This window comes from Mustela erminea, chromosome 13, assembly GCF_009829155.1.
Source record: "Mustela erminea isolate mMusErm1 chromosome 13, mMusErm1.Pri, whole genome shotgun sequence".
NCBI lineage: Eukaryota > Metazoa > Chordata > Mammalia > Carnivora > Mustelidae > Mustela > Mustela erminea.
Window position 1 is genome coordinate 29301577 of NC_045626.1, and position 16314 is coordinate 29317890.

At 35.9% G+C, this 16314-nt stretch overlaps 1 long non-coding RNA gene across 2 annotated transcripts; it reads left to right on the forward strand.

Moving 5' to 3' along the window:
* Positions 1-1609: 1609 nt before the first annotated feature.
* Positions 1610-15161, forward strand: LOC116572006. Of its 2 annotated transcripts, none has more exons than XR_004278083.1 (4): positions 1610-1695; positions 5761-5909; positions 7533-7612; positions 15067-15161. It is a non-coding gene; the product is annotated as an uncharacterized LOC116572006 (long non-coding RNA). The 2 variants fall into 2 exon arrangements; XR_004278084.1 differs by having other exon boundaries at positions 5761-5834.
* The last annotated feature ends 1153 nt before the right edge of the window (positions 15162-16314 follow it).

The following is a 16314-nucleotide window of genomic DNA, read 5'->3' on the forward strand; positions in this document are numbered from 1 at the left end:
CTTTTTTAAAATAAAGCTTTATTGGTTCACAACCAGAGCAGTTTATGTTGTCTGTGGCTCTTCTCACAGGACAACAGAGAGTCTCTGGCCCACAAAGAGAGTAGTTTCCACAGAGAGTAGTTTCCACAGAGAGTCTCTGGCCCACAAAGTCTAAGGTATATTCTATCTAGTCCTTACAGAAGACATGATCCCTGCTCAAGGGTGATAACTTGATGATTCCCACAAAACCAGCTGGAAAAGAAATTTCAGTCAGTTTGTTGACTTGAATCTATCAATAAATATGTATGTATTGAAACTCTACTTTGATTTCAACATTGTTAGAGATAAAATTGAGGGATAATATGGATGAACTACATTCATAGGAAATTTATAATAAGTCAGGGAGACAAAATATCCACTCAAATAGAATGGCATGGGAATATATAACTGAGTGTTTAGTGTAGGTAATACATTTTTATAACTCTTATTATTTACGTATGGCACTGAATACTTACCATAATTGCTAGGTAATACTTCATGACGTATGTTGGCTGACTGATTGAAGCCATCTACAACTATTTTAGGTTGCTTCCTCAGTTCCACTTCCTCTGAGCTAAGATGTCTTCTCATTTCTGATATGGGAATGATGTCCATAAACTAGTCCCCTTAAACTAAGTTTAAGTTCTTGGTAAGTGACACACAAACTAAATTTTGTCAATAACCAGGATGTTCCTACAGAGCAGTGAATTTTGCTAGCTCTGAACAATGGATAAATGACTCATCTAGTCTGTTTAAATGACCTGTTTGCTGTTATCTGTGCACAGTAATTTACTGAAGGAAATTGGATTTTGCTGGCTTATACTTCCTGCTTTGTTCAGTTTGTGCTTCTTCCCTCATCTATTCTGACTCATAAATGAGTTAATCTTACTTCAACATGATGCTTTTAAAGTCTAATACTTTGTGAGGAACTTTTTTCCTAATGATACTCATGAAACTAAAATGAATAACTTGCTGTTGAGAATATTCTCATAAGACTGAAGATTAAGATGGATAAAATGTTAAGAAAATATTTCTAGAAATATTCTACAATTCAGAAGAGCTGAACTTAAATAATATCACTTTTAATTAATTTAATTTCAATAAAGTGAAATAGGATGTGAACATAGGAAGTATCTAAGTTTTAGGTGAATGAAACCTCTCTAGTCATGAAAAGCCAGAACAGATATTTATGTTAACTTGCTGCCCTTTGTAACGAAGTATTTGAATAAAAGTGGCTTCTCCAATCAAACTTTGACACTGATTTAATCAATCAGTTGACCAGTAAGTATTTGCTGAACATGAGCTTAGTCTACAACTAACGCTTATACTCTAAAATTCTGGGAACTATAATCATTTTGATTTTTTTTTAATTAAAATTTATTTTGGAAACAACATATGTAGATGGAAAAGGAGTGAAACATTGAAGAATATTGGGATATTTCAAGGGTCTAGTCCACCACTAAATACATGTGAAAAGCTAAATAAATTATTTGTAGTTGTAAATCAAATTTGTGATTTATAATCTTCCAATGTACCTAGATCTGGAAAATTTATAAATTTATAAGCCGGGCTTATGGATTTTCAGCTTATCGTTTCAGAATGGAAAGACTTTGAGAAAAATAATGTTGAGGCTAGCTTTCTAGGAGAAACATGACCAAAGGCATATAAAGAAAATGGGTAAGCATATGAGAAAAAAAGCTGATGTGCTTGTATGTTAATCAATAGGAAAATTGAAGCCAAATTTTTGTGGATACTAGGAAACCAGAAAAAAATTGGATTGACACTATGAGCAACAATCAGCTTTTGCAAATTCTTAAAAAGTTGGCTAGTTACAATGTGAATATTTTGTTTATAATGAGAATTATCCCATAAAATCAGGACTTATAATAGGTTTCTAAATCTGGGCCAGGATTTACTTTGTTTGATGATTGACTGATATAAGCATGGGGTTTTCTTTGTCAATTATAATGTGGTGGTAATTTATTAACTATCTTATTAACTAGCTTTGACTATCTTCAACTTAAAACTGTGAAAACTATATTCATTAAACTTGGCTAGAAAAACCTTTTGTGACCCCATCTACCCCATTTTTAAACTTAAAGCCAAATTGCTCTTTTGGATTGTACTAAATGAGCCTAATATCTAAATTTTTCACAAGCTCATCCTCTTCTATGTGCATTAGCATTCCAAAGAGAGTTTGTAGTGATGGTATCTTGTTCATATACAAGGAAACATGTAACAAGTTGATTGCCATTCTTTGGCTCAATTGAGATAGTTTTTGTTTGTTTGTTCCCTTAAAAACAATTATTCTCATAAATTCCCTTCAAGCATTTTTTGTTTGAAATTGTTATATAATACCACTGATTCTGGGCTGCCTAGGTAGCTCAGTTGGTTAAGTGTCTGCCTCCAGCTCAAGTCATAATCTCAGGGTATTGGCATTGAACCCCCTATGCTGGGGTTCGTTGCTTAGCTGGAAGTCCACTTCTGCCTCGCCCTCTTCCCCCTTCATTCGTGTGTGTGCCCTATCCCCCTCAAATAAACAAAATCTTTAAAAAAAGACTACTAATTCTACTTCAGCAAAATCACAAACAACAACAAAAGAGGTTGATTATCTAGATAGAGATATAGATATAAAAATTCTTAAAGTAATATAAAGTATATCCAAATATACAGAAAAGATGAATCATAAGCAGTCAATTTAAGGTAAGCTAGTAAAGTGTTTAAGAGGAAGATGCTTAGGAACTCAGTGAAGTTACAAAGGACACAGGTCAGCAAAATTTCTTTGTTGAAATGCCACTTCAAAGGTAGATTTAGGAGAACCAGTAGGATTTAAGGGTGGTCTGGATGAAAATTAAAAGACCTCTAGGAACAGCAGTTTAGGAGCAGAATTCTAGTTTATAGAATCAAGGGAACTTCAGGCAGAAGTATAGTTTGGCCTCTTTAAGAACTCAATAAACCCCACATCAATGTCTTCCTCCCCTTTAATCAAAAAATGTATCTCTTATGAGGGCACCTGGGTAGCTCAGTAGGTTAAGCATCTGCCTTCAGCTCAGGTCATGATCCCAGGGCCCTGGGATCCAGTTCCACATCAGGCTCCCTGCTCAGTGGGGAACCTGCTTCTCCCTCTCTGCACCCGCTCCCCCACTCTGCATGATCGATCTCTCTCGAAAAAGAAATAGAAATAGAAAATAGAAAAGTGACTGCCTTTGGCTCAGGTCATGATCCAGGAGTCCCGAGATTGAGTCCTGCATTGGGCTCCCTGCTTGGCAGGGGAGTCCACTTCTCCCTCTGATCCTTCCACTTCTCATGCACTCTCTCTCTCTCTCTCTCATTCTCTCTCTCTCAAATAAATAAAATCTTAAAAAAAAAAATAAAGATGCGTCTCTTTACTTCTTCAGGGAGACTGAAGTTTTCGGGTGTCACCTGGCTTACCTTCTCAATAACTTTCAACCCATAACCTCAAAACCATCTATTCTCTCTAATCTGTTCTTCCCTCTCCCTCCCCACCCAATCTCTCTCTCTCTCTCTCTCACACACACACACAAATTATTTCTTCCACTGTAAGAAATTTAGGTGCAACTTCTATTCATAATCAGCCTTTCCATCTTTGTTCTTAAATCAGTGCCTTTTGTATTTTCTATTACCTTATTCTATTGGTTGTCCCCACTCCCATTAAATTGGTGCTCTTATATTTAAACTGTTCCAGTCCTGAAAATAGTTTCCTAGGACAAGTGTCCCTCCAGTACCTTCCTATCTCTCTGCTTTCCTTTGCAGATGTCCTTTCTGAAAGATTAAGTAACATTGCCTATTTCTAATTCCTCAGCTGCTACTTTCTCCTTACCTCCTGAAATTTATAATCTGATTTCAGACTCCACTGCTATAGAGAAACTACGTTCACCAAAGCTGTAAATAGCTTCCTGATTGCTCAGTTGCAAAATCTCTTATTTACTTGGAACTCTGGTACATATGCCATTTTTTGTTATTTCATCCTCAAGTTTCCCTGTTCTCTTAACTTCTGTGACTACTCACTTTCTTCATACTTATTTTCTCTAAGAGTTTGAAATTGATATCCTTTATGAAATCTTATTCTATTAGGCCATTACTTGTGCCTTGAGCTCCTCACTCTAAGTTTTCTTTAGAAAAACTTTGCTATACTTGTATTCTGTAGAACTCAATAGCTAAAAGACAAAAACAGGAAAACAAAACAAAAAAAGAAAAATAAAAAATCTGATTTTAAAAATATGCTGAAGATCTGAGTAGACACTTTTCAAAAGAAAACATACAGATGGCCAATGATTACATGAAACGATGCTCAATATCATCAATCATATGCAAATAAAAACTACTGGATATTTTAAAATTATGTAAGTTCTTTATATCTCCTTGTAAAATAAATCTATTAGATCAGTTCCTCTCAAATTTTATTGTGCATATAAATCACTAGGAAATCTTGATAAAATGCAGATTTTGATTCTGTAGATCTGAGAGCCAAAAATTTATATTTCTCAGGTAATCCTTCTGCAGTAGGTTCACAGACATACCTAGTAGCAAGCTATTAGATGGCCTATGTGTAGCCTGATGAGGCCAAAGAGGTATTAAAAGACAAGCACTGGGGGATAAAGAAATTCCTTGAGCAGGCTAGTCCGGGGAGAGGCCTACAGAGGTCAGTTTGCAGGATCCTAAAAATATAAAGACAGTTTAAAAAAAAATAAAAGTGTGAGAAAGCTAAGAATAAATTTTGTCTAATTCCCCATCCCCACCCCCAGGAATAGACAAAAACAGTACCATCCTTAGACTTGGGAAGCAGGAACTTCTGCCCTGGGGGCTCTATTTCAGAGGCTTCCTACCTGGCCCTTTTTTGGCCACAACTGTTCCCATGGTGTGAGCAAACCTTAGGGCCCAGGAGATGTGCCTCCTGGTGCCCATGCCCCCTCATCTCGACCATGTGACTACTTCTTTTCTTAAATGTCCTGAGCCCACCTCTAGGACCTACATAAGCACCATTCTCAGAGTATCCTCTCCAAGGCAAACTATGCCCCCCATGCCAAACAGCCAAAGGTAGGTTGTTTAGCAGTTTGTGGTGGGGGAGGGGTGAGAGGGGTTGATGAAGAGGAAGAGTGTTCCTTGCATCCATATGACAGACTCCTTACAGTGTTCAACAAAATGAGCTGGCTGAGTGGGGAAAGGGGGGTGGGGGTTATAGTCCTCCACTTGTGCTTTTTCTGTGGGTCCCACAAATATTAAAGATAGGACTGAATCTGTGTGAGAATTGTCAGTGTTTCTGATTACTTTCTGTTTGGTATTTGTGGGATTGCTGTTAGAAATAGGTGGAACTCAGGCTAACCTCCATGTTTAGTTTCTGGAAATAGCCTTTGTCTCCAGTTGTCTTCTTTATTATACTCAAAAAACCCTAGTATGAATCAGTTTTTGTATATTCAAGCAGGGAAACTGTTGTGGTAGAGCAGATCAGAGGGCTCTGAAAGTGGAGGGTAGTTCTCTCAAGACCTTGGGAACACAGGGAGAATAAAGGCAAAGGACTTGTCTTGTCTGTTTTGAATGCTGAATGTCCGGTGCAGAGCCTGGCACTCAGTTCAGGGTCAGCACCTGGCACTCAGTTCAGGGTCAGCAAACACTACTAAACTTTTAATGAATGAATGGACTGATGAGAAAATAACTCCTATAACAAAATGTCTTGACTTTCCTCTCACCTTCGCACCCTCCTGGTCCCACTTCGGAGCTCAGCACTGACGATACCAACTGATGGAAAACCTCTTTATGAATATGTGGTCAGACTGGTGTTGGATGGGAAGGAAACAGTAAGATCCCTTAATCTGTCATTAGAGTGAGAGAAAAGTCTTAACTATTTCCAAGTCTGTGACACTTAAAATAAGGTAAAAGATTCTAGTCTTTCCTCTGCCACAAACTAGATGTGAGTCCTTTTGGCAAGTCTTAGATTTCACTTTGAGTTACAAAATGAAAAATGTAGTAATAGACATTTATACTTAGATAAAATGATTAGAGAAAAAATGTTTTGAGATAATACAATACTATAAAAATGCCAAATATTAATTTTAATTATAGTCAGTACAAAAGTAAAGTCTTCAGTATCTCTTTGGCCAGATTTGGACAGGATATTTAAGATGAAAGTAAATCCTGGTATGATGTTGTACATGGTGCCTCACAGACACAGATAAGAACTATAAAATCCCTTGAATGTGGTCTGATTTGTTTATTTAAGATAGGAATATACAGATATAGCGAACAAAGGCCAAAAACTTTTTAAAATTGTGGATCAGGTTTTGAATGGAGAGTAAGATTAGAAAGCACATGGATGTGATTAATTTCAGTCAACCCAGACCTAAGCAGACCTACTATATATAGAAGCAAATTTTTTTCTAGGTCACCTATTGATAAATTTTGTGATGTGCTTTTCCATTTGGTGGACATGCTGAATTTCTGCCAAATTTACCAGATCATCATATTATTGTCAAAGAATACTGCTTGTGCAATATCAGGGACTTGATTTCAAACCCTAATTCTCCCTTTAATTAGTTTTTCAGTCATAGTTAAGGCAAATTACTCCTTTGTATTTTCATTTCCCCTTCAGCAACAGAGGAATTATAACAAAGCCCATCATTTTTAAAAAAAAATTATTTATTGGGGTGCCTGGGTGGCTCAGTGGGCTAAAGCCTCTGCCTTTGGCTCAGGTCATGATCCCAGGGTCCTGGGATGGAGCCCTGCATGGGGGCTCTCTGCTCAGCAGGGAGCCTGCTTCCCTTCCTCTCTCTGCCTGCTTCTCTGCCTACTTGTGATCTGTCTGTCAAATAAATAAATAAAATCTTTTAAAAATATATTTATTTACCTATATATCTATTTATTTATTTTACTGTAAGGCTGTTGTGAGGAAAGTAGAAGGAGAAAGGAAGACAGAGGAACAAAGAGATAGAGACTATAAATATGCTTTGTAACATGTAAGTCCCCCCTGTACAAATGATAGCCATCAGTATTAGTAACTGTTTCTGAGTTCTAGCCTGATAAATAATGATCATTTTGCCACATATGCTCCTCTGGCTTCTCTTATTATGAACGTCCCAAAAGGACCAAGTGATTGGTTGGGGTTGAGAGTGGCTCTAGAAGAGAGCAAAGATGGCTGTTGTACAGGTGGCTGATCTTATTGTTACCTGGCTACATATATTGAATAGACTTGGAGTTGCATAGACCAAATTACCCTAATCTTTGGGAAATCAGCATGTCACTTTAACCTCTATAGATTCTTTCATAGCTTTGTCCTATCTAAGGAATAGTGCCTAGCTGAGGCTATGGTTTGCATAATAATGACAGACAAATTTAAGCACTTCATGATTTTGAGTAAAACATTTAACAAATTCAATCAGCAACAATACCATCTGAAACTAACAAATGCCAAAACTATGAAGAGGTACAAACTTTTAACTAGAAAGCCTGCTATTGATTCTGCTTTCCCAATGTAACTACAAATATTTAATTATCTACAGTCTTGAACAGCATTTGGAATAGAAATTTGGATGGTTGTGTGATGTATTTCCAACAGTCATATCCAGAAATAAATATCCGGGTGAGTTAAATTAATGTCTTTGTGTGCCTACATACGCGCACACACAGAGTCGCAAATACACACATGGTTATGTCTATAAATAGACAGCAAGCTCACATATATTTATATTTAAATATTTACATATACCTTAGGCAATTACATCTTACTATCAGATATTTTTTTCCTTGAAAACCCTACTTTCCAACAAGATTTGGATTTCTACAGTGGCACAATTATAAAGACTGAAGCTTATAAAAGCTAACCTGTCATTACCTGTTCTCAGCCTGCCAGCTTAGCTAGGGAACATAACCAGTCACAGTGACCCAGGATCCAAAGGAAGACCCCATGGTTGTTATCATTCTTTCACATTTCACATGATAATTATGCTCTTTCTGTGGTTGGATGATTTGGGAACTCAGATTTAGGGTGAAAATTATTATGACTGCATTAAGCCTTGGCTCCCACATTTCACTGTCTTTTTACTTTAATGGTCATTTAAAAGACATTTGTAGAGTTTGACAAAGCATTGATGACTCTCAATAAGAATAATGTGCACATTCAGATGGAGCCTGGCTTCCCAATAAATCTGAATACAGGCTGTTAAGACCTGAGTATTTTCTCCAGATTTGCTGCAGAACACTGCCATCAAGTGTGAAGCTGGAGAGGTAGTTTCCAGAGGTATTTTCAGTGTGGATGTAGTACAGGAGTCTCCCTGAAAACTGACCCCAAGATTTTTTTTTTTTTTTTTCAATTTTGTGGCTAGTTCTCAGCAGATGTCATATGCCTTTTAAAACTTTTCAGAGGATCTCACATCTACAGCTCTTTTAACCTTTATAGCAAAGAAGAAATATGTCACAGTAATGGCAGTAAAGACTTGTAGGCTGTGATGCTGTTATTTTTTCAGGCTTTGAAGCTAGAAATGAACAGACACGAATGGCCACCTGGTGCCTTTCATGATTGCCCCAAATCATTATGCCCAATTTTGTATTATGAAGAAAACTTCTACTTAGTTTCTCAGATATCATGGAATAATGAAAAAAAAAAAGCAAACAAAACTTTTATTTTTTTAAAAGCAAGTAATCTATAGATATAAATGAATCTACATTATCTTTTAATGTGTGCTAATCTAAAATGTCTATTGCCTAACACAGCATAAACACTATATATGGAATGAATATAAAGTTTGGTAATAAAACTCAGCCTGTCTTTCAAAATGCCTCAAAGTATTCCTCCAGCACAGCATGTTCCCAACAATATATATTTCCTGACCATATATATTGTACTCTTCTCACACATTAAAGCTTGTACGCCAACCAACATTGAAGGACTGGCAAAAACATCATGTTTTCCTATTTCTCCGATTATTTAAAAATGTCATTTCCTTTACCTCCTATATTCTATAGCCCTAACTTTACCAGCAAATATGTCTTGGAAATACACCTTTGAATTCTAGTCATCTTCAATGTCTAGCTCAAATTTCTCTCTACTCAATCTGAATTAATCTTCTCATCTCTGATTACCTCTAGCACTGAGTCTGAATCTAACATTTGAAGGGAATTTCTGTCCTTATAAATATCAATAAGTGTATGTCCCACACATTTGAAAGCTAGTTGAGGGCAAGGTTATATTTCACATTTTAGTTGATCAATACTACAACATCTCCCACTGGCTATCCAGAAGTGATGCCTATCTGTGACCCTAGACATGGGCAGCCCCTTCCAGTTTATCCAGTGTGTTCCACTTGCCTTTCAATAGTCCAAACCTTGCCAATTCTACCAATTTTTAGCAGGATATCCAGAAACTGATAGGTCTGGTGGTGATATGGAAAAGAGAGTATGACTAGAGTCTGCATCAGATCTTCCTCTGAATTAAGACCACACATTTCTTTTGTTATACTGTAGCCATTTATCCATTCACATAATGTATCATTTTCTAAAAGCCTTTAAGATGCCTGTAAGCAGGGTATGCATAAGCAAGTAGTTTCTACATGCAAAGCATTTAGTTAAATAACATGAACATTTGAATTTCATTAAGAAGAAAACTAGTAGGAAATAAATTGGTGAAAAATGAGATCAACTGGAGTAGGGGTCACAGTACATAACACATTTTTAAAGAAAAATACAGATTGTGAGCTCAGAGAAGAGAATTTTACACAATTGGCATGAGACGCATTCAGTCATTAGCTAATAGTTAATACACCATATGCCCAGTATTATCTACTGATTGCATGTGGTCCAAAAGTAGGAATTATATAAAGTTCAATTGACTGTCAGTCTTGTGTGTCAAATATTTTTAAATAAGGGAATAACAAACTTACACTTCCATCTTCAGTAGATAGAAGTATGACATCTGCCTGAATGATGACAGGCTCTATGCGAAGTACTTCATATACATTGTGCCTCCACTTCCCCACAGTGTGATAGGTAGGTGAAATTATTCACAGGCTATATATGAGAAAACAAAGTTTTAGCCACTTACTCAAGTATACAGTTAAATGTCAGGATAGTCATGATTTGAACCCAGGCCTATCTGATTTGACTCCTTATGCTTTTAACATTCTATATATATTATAATGTAATAATCACTTTCAGGGTAGTGGGGTATAAGTTGAGTTGTTTGATTTGCTGTGGGTCAAGGTGACCATTGTTAAAGACTGACTGTTGACTTGGGTACGAATTAGCTGATAATTGTCTCTTCTCATTTTCTCCCATTGGTGTGAAATTCTATATACACACACATAACACTCTAGAAATCCAAATTTTGTGTTTTCTTTTGAAAGATGGCTCAGATATTTCTTCCTATAAATTATCTTTACTAATTTTATATCCTTATGACTATTCTAAAATTCTTCATATTTCATCAATGCTTAGATTATCGATTAATATTTACATTTTTTTCATATGCATTGTAAATGTTCCTTAGTTTGTTCTTGGACGTCAGCCTAACTCTTTTGTAAGTTCCTTGAGTAAAAGAATGGAGTATTGAGGAAGTTTCCATCCTCTGTTTATTCTTACCTAGAGTATAACAACACTGACTCAGAGTTGCTACTGGGGAAGTTCTTATATTGGCTAATATTTATGTAGGTGTCTGAAAATGTTTTGTGAGTTTAAGAAATTATCTCAAAGCTCTGAGTTCTACACCATATTCCTCCTAATAAACTACATTTAGATAAATGTTAGAATTTTCTTGTATCCAAAAAAAATAAATTTTGCCACAAAGATTGTAAGAAAAATTTATTTGCATGCAGTTGATTGGGAAGTGAGAAACTATCAGAAACTGCCATGAGTAAGCAGCGAATTTGAGAAAACTTTGCAAGCACTGTCTTGCAATGGAAAAAGGGTGGTTCTGTGAGTGAGGGGCTTGGGTTGTATTTTCTGTCTTCTCACTATCAAGGTGAAATGTAGAGTGTATTTTTTGATTTCTTGACCTATGTTTCCTCACTTGTAAAGATACTGTATGTGCCCAACCCAGTTCATGGGTGATGAAGATTAAATATAACACAAGAAAAAAATAATTAAAAGTTTACTGCCCATATATAAAGGATTAACAACTTTGAAAAGCGTACATTTGAGGACAAGAATAGCAGGCTTTGTTCTCCTTCTGGGTTATGCATCAGTCTTGTCACTCAGCAGTTGGTCTGGGTTGTGGCTTAGCTATTTTAAAGGAATCTCAGTCCATAGCACTGCCAGTGCACTCCTCACTGATTAAGTGGCTCTTGAGCTCTGTGGGCTAAGAATTGCCATTCATTGTATTCTATCAGTTGTCTAGCAGGAATACTTAAAAAAAAAAAAAATGTTAGCAGCACAGATCTCCATAGATAGACTGAGCAGAAAGGGTTGGAAAACGACAAGGTTAATCATTTTAGGAATGTCTTAGAAATGTCATTTTGCCCATTATAAGAAATGCTGTGATCTGTTTTCAATGTAAATATGTATGTGTGTGTTTGGTTAATTAGCATAATATTTTAAAATGTGTTAATAAAATTGAGTCGTATTGACAAGATTAATCTCTAGAATTGACATCTGTCCTGAAGAATCAATGTGATTTGGGGGATGAGATATAAAACTTTGTAATTGTGGCTTTGGACTAGCTACGGAGCTATATGAGCCATGAACTAAAAAGTACCTTCTAGCAGTGAAGGGACAAATTCTTAAATAACCCTTCCCTCTCCCCTAACTGCTACTTTATGCTGTCCAAGGATTTCAGTGACAATTAATGAACCAGTAGTAGCCCCACCTAGAAAGCACTTCTAAAATCAGCACTTCCCTTCCCCAAACCTACTCTCTTAGATGTACAAAAGGCAATTCAAAAATTCAAAACCTGAGTTCAAAGAGAAACAGAACTCTTGTGCAAATGTAAACCAAATCTGGCAACATATTAGAGGTCTAGTCACTACTGACTGGAGTTAGTGGATTATCCAGTATCCAGTGATACTAGAATGAGATCTTGTGTATATTCTAGTGGTACCCACTCCAGCCTGTATGAGTGGAGACTACATACTTTCTTCACTGTAGGGCTAGTGGATTATAATTCTGCCCCTACCTGAGGCCCAGCCACTTCCTGCCCCAGTGCCCAATCCTGATTTATTTTCATCCAAGCTATTGGCCAGAATTTTTCTTAAAATTGAATAGTCCATCCTAGAACCACAACTCTGTAACCTAACTAAGAGAATACCTACTGCCATGCCTTATAATTAAGCTTAATTTGGATACTGATTCCAATTTGGATCATATCTAAAGCCATGATATGCCCTTGTACATTGCAAATAGGTCTAACTGTTCCTCAGTTGTAGCAATTCCAACACAATTACCATGTAAGTTACTTTTATCTTAACTCATTTGTTAAATTTACTCCCATTTCCCAGATAACTCTTAATCCTAGCATCTTTGTATGAGGCATAACATAGGAAATAATCTGTACTTTATTATTCATGCTGGGTGATTTTATACTTATTTGCTCATAGCCAGGCTCTGCTCAGCTCTTAATGATTATGTTATTCCTCTAAGCTCCTTTAACATCAACCATTCACTTAAGATATAACAAACACTCCATTTAGTATTATTAATCTTCTGCGATACATAGTCTATGACCTCTAATGTTGTACATTTCTAGAGTACAAGCTGTATTCATCGTAATTCTTTCAGTATTATATTTTGCTTTGAAATATCTTCCTTATTCCATGTATAATAAGTATGTTGATGATAGTGATGATGATTGTTGCACTTTTCTCTTAAGACTTCTTAATTTATTCTTCTGTGCCCAATGCATTGTTACCTTAGTTCTTAATTTGTCTTTTGCTTCATTTCTTCCTGCAAACCAGTGTGACTTGGATTGCATAATCTTAGTGAAGACTCAAATGACTAACAGATTTGAAAATGGAAATAATTGGAATTTAGTTTGGTTGGGTCAGATATTTTGATCATCTGATTACCCAAATCAGATTGGCTACATGACTAATTTCATCATCTTGACAACATCAGCTTTTAAAATGACTCATCTTGGTTACTGACTTCCATGGCACTGAATAAACATAATTACAACTGCTGGATTTGGGAATGATGTGAGCTCAGACTTTCTTTTATCATTTAAAAGTTAAGCCTATGCTAACAACACCAAATAAGAAATTTGAGATAATCCAGTAGTTCTGTGTGGTAGGCTAGAGGGAGAGTGGTGGAGAGAGAAGCTGTGTATGATAATGTTAACTTCCTTTTGCTTTTTTAAAGTATCTCCAAAAAATCGCAGTTAAAGTCCAGTTGTTATTATTGTGATCTACATGGGACACAGAGAGAAAGTGAAGCTCAGAGAAGATAATGGAGTTTTCTAAATTTATGTGGTTAATGATTAGAAAGCTTAGTACTAGAATTCTTGGCCAAGATGGTTCCAGTTTCACCACACAACCACTGCCACCTCAGTTATTAAGCCACAACCTCAATTAATAAGCCACAGGAATTTCTAAGTTATTATGGTAGGATTCCAGTCTTTCTCATCCTGTTGCTGATTTAGTCCTTGCCTTAATCTTTCTGAGCAGTGGTGAAAAAGAGGGTTGGGCTAGTTTCTTTTTCAAAATGATTTCCTTAATCTTGATATCTGCCAGAAGTTTGGACTCAAAGGAACATTTAAAACCATCTAAACTTTAATTTCAAATATTTCTTTGAAACTAAGCTGTGAAATGATTCCTCAGGAACCCTAGCCACCTGCCAATTTTGAAGTACTTTTGTTCAGCTGTTTTTAACTTATTGCTGAGAAAGCTCCTAATTTTAATAAAATGAAAAATTGTATTTTTTCCATTGCCCTTTAACTCCAAAACAACAAAATGGGTGTGCTACATGAAAAAGTAAAGAAAGAAAAAAGCAAATACAAAATATGCAGCATGATTATTATTGGGATATTTTGATAAATACATTATGCATTTGGAAAAGTATCTTGCTAATGTCAGACAAAAGACAAAGATGACTATCATCAACCAACCCAAAATTATTTTCTGATTCCCAGGAATATATCTAGTTCTATTGGAAAAGGACCTTTCCTATAAAGGACCTTACCTATTATCTCCTGTAATGTAGGAAGATACTGCCCATGGTTTTTTTTGGGGGGGGGGAGGTGCTTCCTCTGCTAATTAGTATAATTAAATCCTTGAGTATGCTGTTGTAAATCAGCAAAGTAAAACATTTCAAAGAGGTGTATCATTTTCTTCTCTTTTTTTGGAGGTGTGTCCTTTTTTTGAAAACATTTTTTTAAATATTAAAGCCATTATCTATATGTGTTAGGAAGAAGCAGATGAAATTTGCTAATCCAATTTATTGTTATTTATTAAGTGGCTCCAATAATTGGAACCAGTGTTTATGAACCTGTGCAACTCATCTGAGTGTGGAGAGGGACAAAAAGTTAATAAATAATTTTACTCTTTTCCATCAGTTCCTTTTTTAATTTTCTGAGAGAATAGCTAATTTCAGTCTTGCTGATTAGATTGACATAATTGTTAAGATAACAAAATTATATCACATAAGCCTGTAGCTATGATCTCAGTTGAAACCAGGGTCTATATAGGTACTAAAGGCTGTCAAAATGCCCAAGAGAACAAGATGTTTGAGTAAGTGGTTTGCTTTCTTTTCCCATCCATCAACACATTTAAGCCATTTGGTACATGGAAACACTGCCTTAGTGATAGGCAATTGAGTAATTCTGCCTGATGCTTGTTGGAACACTCTTTTGTCCTAAAAAGAAAGCCAAAGCTTTTCTGGAGTAATAAGTCACCTTCTTGCTTGTATTCTGAAAACTTGTCCATGTCCCACCTCTGACTCAAGAGAATAGAATGTTGTCACATGAATGACTGTCTCCTACATTATCACAAATAAATGTTGCAAATCACAGACTTTTCTCTAGAAAGTGAGAGACAGTTATTTTGCAATAATTCAGTGATTTTTGTCTCTATTATTCAAGATGATTGATGTAGATGTAATCATTCTGTCTCTTAGATATTGGTAAAATAAAATGACATTTGTTGGCTGTGCAATAAGGGACCATCTGCACCAAGATGCTTGGAGGAATTGAGAGGTTGGCATTTTCACAGCATGAGGTAAAGGATCACAATTACTCAGTTTATGAAGACTATGGCTAAATAAAAAAACCCAGATCTAGTATTTCACTTCAAATCCTGAATTATGTAGATTGTTTGCCAGAATTAGAAGAGTTTTATAAACATTCAAGTGAGATATTCATGAGAATTCAGGTATTTTCATCTCCCTGTGTGCTTAGAATGCCCAGACTAGAATTACTTCTCCCCTTACGCCTACGCATCTAACAGATATCTGTGCTTTTAGTGTAGGTTAAAGTCTACCTCCTCTAGAGCAACCTGAGCTGGGATTGGGATAGCATATAATTCTCTTCCTGTCTCATTCTCTTACTCAACAACAACAACAACAAAAAACATATAATGGGCATATACTTTGTGTCAAGGACTATGCTGGGTGGTGAAAACCAAACACGAACTAAAACATTACCGTGCTTTCCAGCAGGATGATAATAATAATGATGACGACAATGGTTGTTGAATGAACAGTTTGCCCTGAATTCCAGCCTGAATCTACATAATGGAAATTTTTACTAATGATCCTTTCCTCTCAAGCAATGCTAGAGGAGGAAATATTTTCCTTCTGTCTGTCCTTCACTTCCTGCCCATGAGGAGAAATCACTAATCCAGATGAGAGCCTGTCATGCTTTAATTCTTGATCAGAACAAATTGAGGTGCCAAATAACACAGCTCAAACTGATCATTGTGCTCCTCTTTCTGTCTTCCTCTGCCTCTGCTTTCCTTGTCCATCACTGCCGTGTTTTTAGAGTTGATGAGTTGATTTTTAAATTAACATTCTTACAGTGGATGGAAGGTTAATGTCAGAGAACACTTGAGCGATATAGAATATTATCCAGTGATAACATTTTACTTCCAAAGAAGCTATAGCAATATTTAGAAAATTACGTTTTTCAAATATAAATGGAATGCAAAATATCTTACCAAGAAGAAAGCAGGCATCATTTAGAAGACATGAAATGTGAGGAGGATCTGAAATGAAAGATTTTGAATAAGTAGAAAGGAAAGAAACTCAGAACAAAGATAGTAAGAGAGAGACTGAAGAAAAAAGTACATTGTATTCCTTATTAAAGTGAAAAGCTACACTGCTTTGAGGAAACTTTTTAACCATCATTTCATATTAATAATCATTAAC